Source organism: Heterocephalus glaber, unplaced genomic scaffold (assembly GCF_053883595.1).
Source record: "Heterocephalus glaber isolate CG9 unplaced genomic scaffold, H.glaber_assembly_v1.0 deba00001831, whole genome shotgun sequence".
In the NCBI taxonomy this organism is placed as follows: Eukaryota; Metazoa; Chordata; class Mammalia; order Rodentia; family Bathyergidae; genus Heterocephalus; species Heterocephalus glaber.
Genome location: NW_028258491.1, coordinates 1710730 through 1719522, shown reverse-complemented (window position 1 = coordinate 1719522; position 8793 = coordinate 1710730). Strand labels below are relative to the sequence as shown.

Sequence of the window (8793 nt, the reverse complement as noted above, 5' to 3'; positions counted from 1 at the left end):
GTACAAAATAGTACATTTTCTTGAGTCCTATTATCATAGCAATTATTGCATTTATTTGCCAATCTGCATTTTGTAAACTACATATATAAGGGCAAAAATTTTAAACTTTTTAATACAACATGTAAATTATAAAATGGATATTGACTTCTAAAATCAAATAAATATGATATATTATTTTAGCTAAGCATATTTCATTTTATTTATCCCCATTTTTTTGCTATCAGCTTCTTTTATTTTTTTCTTTTGAAATATACTTCAAAAAAATCTATTGTTAGTTGAAGTGGTACATAGAATAGTTACAGGATCCATTTCTCTTAAGATGGTTATATAACCCATTATTTCTCTGTCTCTTACTTCTCTCTATGGGTATTTTGAGAATTTTAGAATTTAGTTTTTTTGAACCAGCAATGACATCTTACAGTTTCCTCATTGATTAAAGACAAAATCCTTGACACGTTCATTTTAGATGAGTCATAATTATATTCCTTTTTAAAATTATTTTTCACCAACCACATCTAAGAGCATATTTTCTCAATTGAGGAAGAAATGAGGAAAAAAATCTAAAAAGGCCATCATGATTTTTTTCCTTTCGTTCATCAAAAAATATATTATGCAATCCTGACTTTCTCCAAATTAGATGACATCGTCATAACCATTATCAGTAATGATAAAGCAACAGTTTTGTTTATGTTAATTCAAAGCCTATGTGTGAATAATTTCACATTGAAGTTTGTGTATATTCAAACAATAAGATTAACATTTCAGTTAATATAAACATAAAGCTACAAGCAAGCAGGAGGCACCCAAACTTCATTTATTGCACAGTGTGGTTGTATTTAATTTGTGACTCTGTAGTTAATGTGGATTTTCGGTTTCATGTCACGTACCATGCTCAAAAACTGTACAATCACACTTGCCATACACTGGTTGTGGCTTCTATTTAGCTCTTGTATCTCCTGTCATGTTTGTTCTTCTACTTCATCTGAGACGTTGATCTGAGAGGCCATTATCTTAGATTCTCTCAGCCAAAATTCCTTTTCTCTCTCAATTCTGTACTGATCAATTTCTGCCATTGCTTCTTCTTTAGCTTGTTTCAACCTTTTCCCTGTGCTTTTTTTGGTTTCACCTAGCTTGCCTTTGGCCCTTTTCTCTGCCTGAAGGAGCTGGTGGATTCCCTGAGACTGGCTGGTCATGGCAACTTGTTCCCAGTTAGACAGCTTCTGCCCATTATTTTAGATCTATTGAAATTCTGAACATTTGTTTTAGAAATATTATACTAGGGTACATTAACTCGGTTTCATTTTTGAAATTAAAGTATTAAAAAATAACTATTCTAAAAGTAATAATTGGTCAAAGTAATTTGGGAACATAGAAAGTAATTTAAAATATATTAATTTACATATTTTCATACCCACCAACAACTAATATTAGCATTTCAATTCTGTCATTGCAAGATGCAGTTTGTAAGGATTTGTGATATTGTTTTGTATATATGAACAAATAAATTGAACTGTGATGCATATTTTCATCAAAATGAATTTGATATCTACTGCCTAACCTGATTAGTACTTTTTATTACCAGATGACAATATACACAGGCTTTTATTCTTCAAGTAATATTTTTATTCACATTTTAATATATATTCACTCAGTGTATTCACTAACACATATATGTACACTGAATTACACAAAACTGTATTCTGTGCTGGACCTATGGCTTGCTGAATAGCATATTTTGTTGAGTGACTAGACTCTATGGGGTTAATTTATTAACATGGAATCATTCATAAGAAAACCAATGCATGCTAAGGTCACAATACTAGCATATCTACTTAGAACACTTGAGTGTGTTTGTCTGACATATTCTTTGTGATCATTCTACTAAAATGAACCTCTTGAAAATGCAATCAAGTATGACTGTAACACAACCACCCAGGAGTATATGAAGCCTAAAATAGTAAAATTGATCTCACACAAAAACAGAAGCACAGACAACAAAAATCACATCTGGATACAGGAAAGTTTCTTGTAATTAATGAGAATATAAAAAATTGTTTTACACTATAAGAGACTGAGGCAAGAGGATCATATATTCAAGTCTCACCTGAACAAATTAAAGACTTTTTAAGAAGCTGTCTCAAAATAAATGAGTAAACAAATAAATAGATAAATGCTGGGGATGTAGCTCAGTGTGAAGACTGTAGGATTAATCCCCAGTAACTCAAAGAACAAAAAAGTGTTTTTCTCATCTTCTGTGCCGACTATTCCTTTACACTCCCAAATGACATTCCAGCTTTATTGATAGACCACACAATTGTAATGTACTAGAAAAACTCTTTGAATGTTACACTAAAGTTGACCTCTCTACCTCAAGAAAGGCAGTTTTTAAATGTTTTGTTCACTGATGCATTTATAAAATTCTGAAATTTATGTAGTACCACAATGTCCAAACTTTGAGGATAAATGAAGCCAGTCTATGGAAGAGAGCAAGGGTATTGCATGACTTATATTGTATGTGCCTTTAAAGAAAAACATTTGCATATGTTTTTCCGTGTCCTATGAAGAGCATATTTTACATCTTTGTTCCTCAAACTGTAGATCAAAAGATTCAACATGGGGATGATCAGGGTGTAAAATATAGAGGCCACTTTGTCAGTGTTGTGGGAGTGACTGGACTTGGGCTGCATGTATGTAAATATCAGCATCCCATAGAACATGGTGACAAAGGTCAGGTGGGACCCACAGGTGGAGAAGGCTTTGCACTTACCCTCTCCAGAGTTCGTCTTGAGAATGGCCACAAAGATGAGCAGGTAGGACATGAGGACCACCAGAAGAGAGGAAATCAATTTAAAAGCAGCTAAGATTAGAATTATCATCTCAATTTCATAAGGATCTTAGCAGAGAAATGATAAAAAGAGGTCACTGTCACAGTGGAAATGACTGATGACATTGTATCCACAGAAGGACAATGTGAAAAATCCTCGTGGTGACCAGAAGAGCCACAAATGTGCAGTAGAGATAGGGAACTGTCACTAATACCCAACACACCCTTGGTGACATGATGACAGTGTAGAGAGGAGGGTGACAGATGGCCACATAAGTGTCATAGGACATTGCAGACAGAATAAAAAGCTCAGTAATAATGAACACAAGAAAGAAAGACATCTATGTAGCACAAAAATAATAGGAAATCATATTTTTATCCACCACAAAATTTATCAGCATTTTGGATCTCACAACTGTAGAATAACCAAGATCAGAGAGAGCCAGGTGTCTGAGGATAAAGTACATGGGAGTTTGCAGCCTGGGGTGAGGATGATCATGCCCAGGTTGCCCGCAGTGAGGTCAGGTAGATGATGAGGAAGAGAAGGAATAGTGAAGTCTGAAGCTCAGAGCGATCTGTGATGCCCAGCAGAATGAACTCGGTCACTGCTGTGAAGTTGTACCCCTCCATCCACATTTGCCACAAAACATGTTCTAGGTACACATTGTAGAAAAAGTAATGTATTTTAAGTATTTTCACATGGGAGATTAATTATGGGGAGCTAGTGTAATTAAGGTTTATCTTCTCTTTCAAGGTTAGATTTTGTGATATTGATACATCATTGCCAGAGATAATGCAGAAGTAGATGTGTAGTTAGACTAGTTGTTCTCAAGAAAGGTGGTTTGAGTCATGCAAGAACACTTTCAATATCTAGAGATTGCTTGGTTGTCACTGATAGGACATGCACTTCTACTGGCATCTAATGTTTAGAGGGCAGTGAAACTGCCATCCATCAGACTACATCCAGTGTACAGCCGTACATTTTAGCCAAAGCAATAACCTTGTTCTAAAAGGAAAAGAAACTGAAATAATAGATAAAGAGGGAGCCAGATAGAGATAGAGATGCAGGCACATGGGACAAATTTATAAAGCTTAAATATTGCAGAATCTGTGCATGGCAGCTAAAGGTGTAATGATGATATTTTTCTTTAATTGATAGCTTTCATTTATACACTTAGAATCACACTGTGGTACTTACTCATTACAGTTAATGAAATGATATGACAAATATGTTCACGACATATCAACATTTTCTAACAATAAATTCCAAAATGAATTGATTGTTGTTTAGATTGTTGAAGCTACTATTTCAAAGCCAGGTCCTTTAAAATACATATATTGATAGGCTTTACAAATTAAATTTTTAACATGTATCATAGATGTATGAAGAAAAGACTGTGCACAAAACTTTTACTATGACACACAGTACTATACAGGCTCACTGCATACACTAACTCTGACATATATGTGGAGTTCTGGATGTGATGTGAAATCTTTCTGTACATCAGTCACAAGATATAAATATGATAGCACATAATGCATAGAAATACATGTGTAATAAAATGAAATATATCCAGATATCTTTAGGCCCAGAGATTGCAAAGAGTAACATACAAACAAATGTATGGCATTTAAGGTAAGAAAATTACTGCTGTAAAAATTGTACCAATTTTTATCAAAGTGAAAATAAAGAAATAGAAATGGCACACTTTATAATTAAAATTGTAGTAACAATATTCTGTTGGTCAGGTGTAAAGAAATGAAATTACACAGTTTTACAAAATTAAATATAAATCCGAGTAAATATCTCTTAGTTGTTGTAAGACTTGTCGTCTTACTTAGAGTATTGCTGGTACTGCTGGAGCTACCTGGTGCCCTACCTTCCCTTCCCCTTGTCACCCACCATTCATAATTTAGACTTTAGAAAATATTTACCAATCACAACAATAGAAGATTGCTTTTAATAAAACCACTCAGAGATAAATTTTGTTTTGTTGTTTTTGTTTGGATTAATTTGGAATTGTACAAAGTTAAGAAGGGTAAAACAATGAAAAGTTAATTGCCTATTTTTCTGTAGGGAAAAATGAAAAACATTTCCTCTCACCTCCCTTGGAGAGCAATGGAATAGGGAAATTGCTTTTTCATTAAGAATTACCTTTATTGAATATTTGAATTTTATTTTGTAAATATTAAATTTATTCAGATCCCTTCGCAAAATGGGAAACATTTTATCATTGCTATAAATTTGGTCCCTAAAAACTCTAAATCTTCATCTAATGTTTTTCACTTCTTAATGTGATGGGGAAACTCCTTTTTCCAAGATTCAAAACTCTGTCATGTTTATATAGTTACTTAATTAATCATTACATTTTTATTTATTTCTATAAGATCTCCCCAAAACTCAGAATAAATTAGTGTGGAAAGGATGTCAGAATGAGATATTGAATCCCTGGAGTTTCAAATTCTGCCTTCGAGAAAATCACTGTGGTCCTTTATTTATGCTTCATCTCATATCACTTTTGGTCTCCCGTAGATAGGACATTAAACAAACATATATGCCTCTATATACATACTCATAATGTAGAAAATTAAGGGTTTTATACACAAGCATAACATGTTTTTCAGGTACTTATACTCTCAAAGTATTTGAAAATATTTAAGAACCAAAAGGAGAGTTCCTACTGCTTCTCAGTACCTTATGGACCAAGAAAAAGCACACAAACTGAGTCAAAATGGTCACCTACCCTAGATGGCAAAGGGTTATGAAACTGTGACCATTTGTGTAGCTATTGGTAATATATAGCAATGCTGCAAGCTTCTATCTGCCACCTGTAATTAAAACTCTCTCCTGGTTTTCCCATATGTTTCTTAACAATAATTTTTGAAGAAAATTTATGGATTTTTTTAACCTTTTGTGACTACCCCTGAGGAGATGCCAAAGAATTGGTTGATTATCCCTGAAGCATCTGAGAGCTTAATGAAAAGCCTGGAGATGGTCTTCTAATTATTAGGGACAGTGTGGATACACTGTGAACTCATGTAATAATTGACTGAATGGTCCCGGAATGCAATTTCTGTGTTTTATCCAAAAGAATTATTACTAGAGTCTTAAAAATATATTAGAATCTTCATGTATATTGTACCAAAACTCAACATAACTGAGATGTGAAAAAAATCTCAAATATTTGTTCATAGAATAATGGATAAATAAAATGTGGGTTATAATACAATGAAATATCAATTAGTCTTCAATATGAATCATTCAGTATGTGATAACATAGATGAATCTGTAGAACATGATATTAAATGAAATTACCCAGTTAAAGAAGGACAGATACTAGAGACAACTCCAATTACATGAAGTATCCAATATACAGAAAGGTAGAGAGGCAGATAGAAGGGTACAAGTTGCAAAGGGCTGAGACTTGGGGGAAATGAGGAGTTGTTCATAAGTAGTCATGAGGACACAGGAAAAATATGTTTCAGGAATGTGCTTTGAAACATTGTGTCTATAACTATAGTAAGTCCCTGATTTACTAACATTACACTTGCAAACTTTCACAGATACAAAGAGATATCAAATCAGGAACATTCATAGATGTGAAAAATTGAGGAAGTCGCCCATGTGTCTACCTTACCATTTTACAGTAACTGTAAAAGTAAAGACAGTTTATTTACAGTGTTTATGAATGTGCTTTGGTTTTTTATACTTCACATAGTATATTTGCAACAAAGGTGTGTAAGACTCACTTTGTAGAACTTACAAACAAACCCTACCTATGGACATGTTCCCTGAATGGGAACTCATTTGTAAATTGGGGAATTACTCTACTGTATTGCATGTTTGAAATTATGTAGATTTAAGCAAAACAAAATAATTTTTAAAACATGTTATATGAGGTATGAATCTCAAAAATATTTTTATTCTATCCATCCAGGATACAAATGTCACATTTAATGTGAATTTTTATATGAAATACTCAGAATTTAAAAAAATACATAGAGATGTAACACAGGGGCTGAAGAAAACGAAGAAGAAAAATTACTTGCTGAGGTTTTGTATTGATGGAAATGTTTCAGAACTGGAGAAAGATGGTTCTTCCACAGCATCATGAATCTGGTAGTTGCATCAAGACTTAAAATAGTAAATTTTAAGGCATGTCGATTTTAACTTAATAAATTACATTAATGTGCTTAGAAATGGTTACCACATTTGCCTTATTTTTAATAAAAGTATTTCATTTTATATTTTGCCATATAATGTGTATATTTTTGGCTAGGAATTTAGCTCAGGGCCTTGACACAGGGCAGTGTCGTGAGCCTTCTTTTTATTTTTTATTTTGAGACATGGTATATCTAAATTTCTATGTTACACAGTCTTGGTTAGAACTTGTGATCTTCATATCCTTGCCTTTCAGAGTGCTGGGATAACAGTAGTGCACTACCATGCCTGGCTAGTTGCTGGGATTCTTGGTAATATATTTTGTCTCTTACATGCATACATTTCTTATTTTTTTTAAATTAGTTTATGATAAATTCAGCTCTACAAAAGTTTCAAAATTAGTGGGATCACAGCAGTGTCTTTCAGAAATTATACAATTTTGTCAAACATATGATAACCTATGGAGATTCTACTAACCTTATGATTTCTGATAAATACAGAAGAATAACAAATTCAATTCCAATTCAATTCTTAAATTCAATTACATTCATTTCCTAATGCATATTATGTAAGAATACAGTTGCCTTTATATATTTTGTTATTTTATCATCGCTGAGAACAAACACTCAACACGGACAACTTAAAGGAATTATATTATCCCTATCTTTAAATTTAAATGCTTCAAATAACATTAATTGAAGAATGTGCTGCCAGGTTGATTCCACAGAACAGTCTAAGACAACTTTTCTCTTTCAGGTGGGAAATAAAGCAAAACCTGAGTCTTGATTATTTGGACATTTTTAAGCCATTAAAACCAAAGAAATCGGACCAGGGATTTAGCTCAGTGGTGCCGCCACCTGCCTTTCAGGTGCAAGGTCCCTAGTTTGATCCCTGGTACCAAAAAAAAAAAAAAAAAAAAGCTAGAGAAATGTTATGAAATATGTAATATCTGAAATGATTACTAGATTACATAGTGATGACATGAATTTTACTATATGACTTTCCTATTCATGAAATATAATGCACTAAACATCACTAAACATCTGACCATCTCAAACGTTTTCTTACATTGTTAGATTCCTATTGTTAGATTGTTATTGTTAGGTTCCTGTTGGTCCCTACTTTGATTAATCTCTTTTAGGAGAAGGAACAAGTGGTGCACACAGCTAGGAGTTCTCTTACTTACCGAGGCACACGTAATTTCACTATTTTACCTTGTTTTCCAGAAAATAGTTGGTACTTACTTGCTATGCAGAACTTGGAGTAAACAAGAGTTTGAGAAGTACATGGATTTACAAATGGAATTGGCAATAATAACTAGACTTTAGCCTAAGGGGTCTAGTAATGAAAATGCTTAGTACAAAAAAATGTCCTTTCAGGTTTAGGTTTTGTCTTCTGAAACATTCTTTAAAATATCGGAAATTCTGTCTTTCCCAAGGAAAGGCAGAATCAGGTTTGAGTACACATTGATGAGGACTAGTTTATGCTGTGATGAGGACTAGTTGACATTGTTTCTAGCCATGGATGCAGCAGGTGGTGTGACTCACAAGACAAACCCCAAGGAGAATAAACTCCAATTATCTGCTGGTTCAAAATAGCAGTATAGTGGTGGAAGTCCTAATGAAAATATAGGCTCTCTAAGCTGCGGCAGGCCAGGAGAGACAAGCACCTTGGGGCTCCGTGGCTGTCCCGGGCCACGCCCATGGCACCACGAGGTCCACTTAGGCACGAGGGCACCTCCAACACCCAGTCCCATCCATCCCCTCTCTCCCCCTCCCTGCACCGCCTACCTTCTGGCATTTCTACT

General features: G+C 33.9%; 2 pseudogenes; both read right to left on the bottom strand.

Moving 5' to 3' along the window:
- Positions 1-836: 836 nt before the first annotated feature.
- LOC147820639 (V-type proton ATPase subunit G 3 pseudogene) lies at positions 837-1193 on the bottom strand (annotated as a pseudogene).
- A 1311-nt stretch (positions 1194-2504) lies between these two features.
- Positions 2505-3454, bottom strand: LOC147820638 (olfactory receptor 8K3-like; annotated as a pseudogene).
- Positions 3455-8793: the final 5339 nt, after the last annotated feature.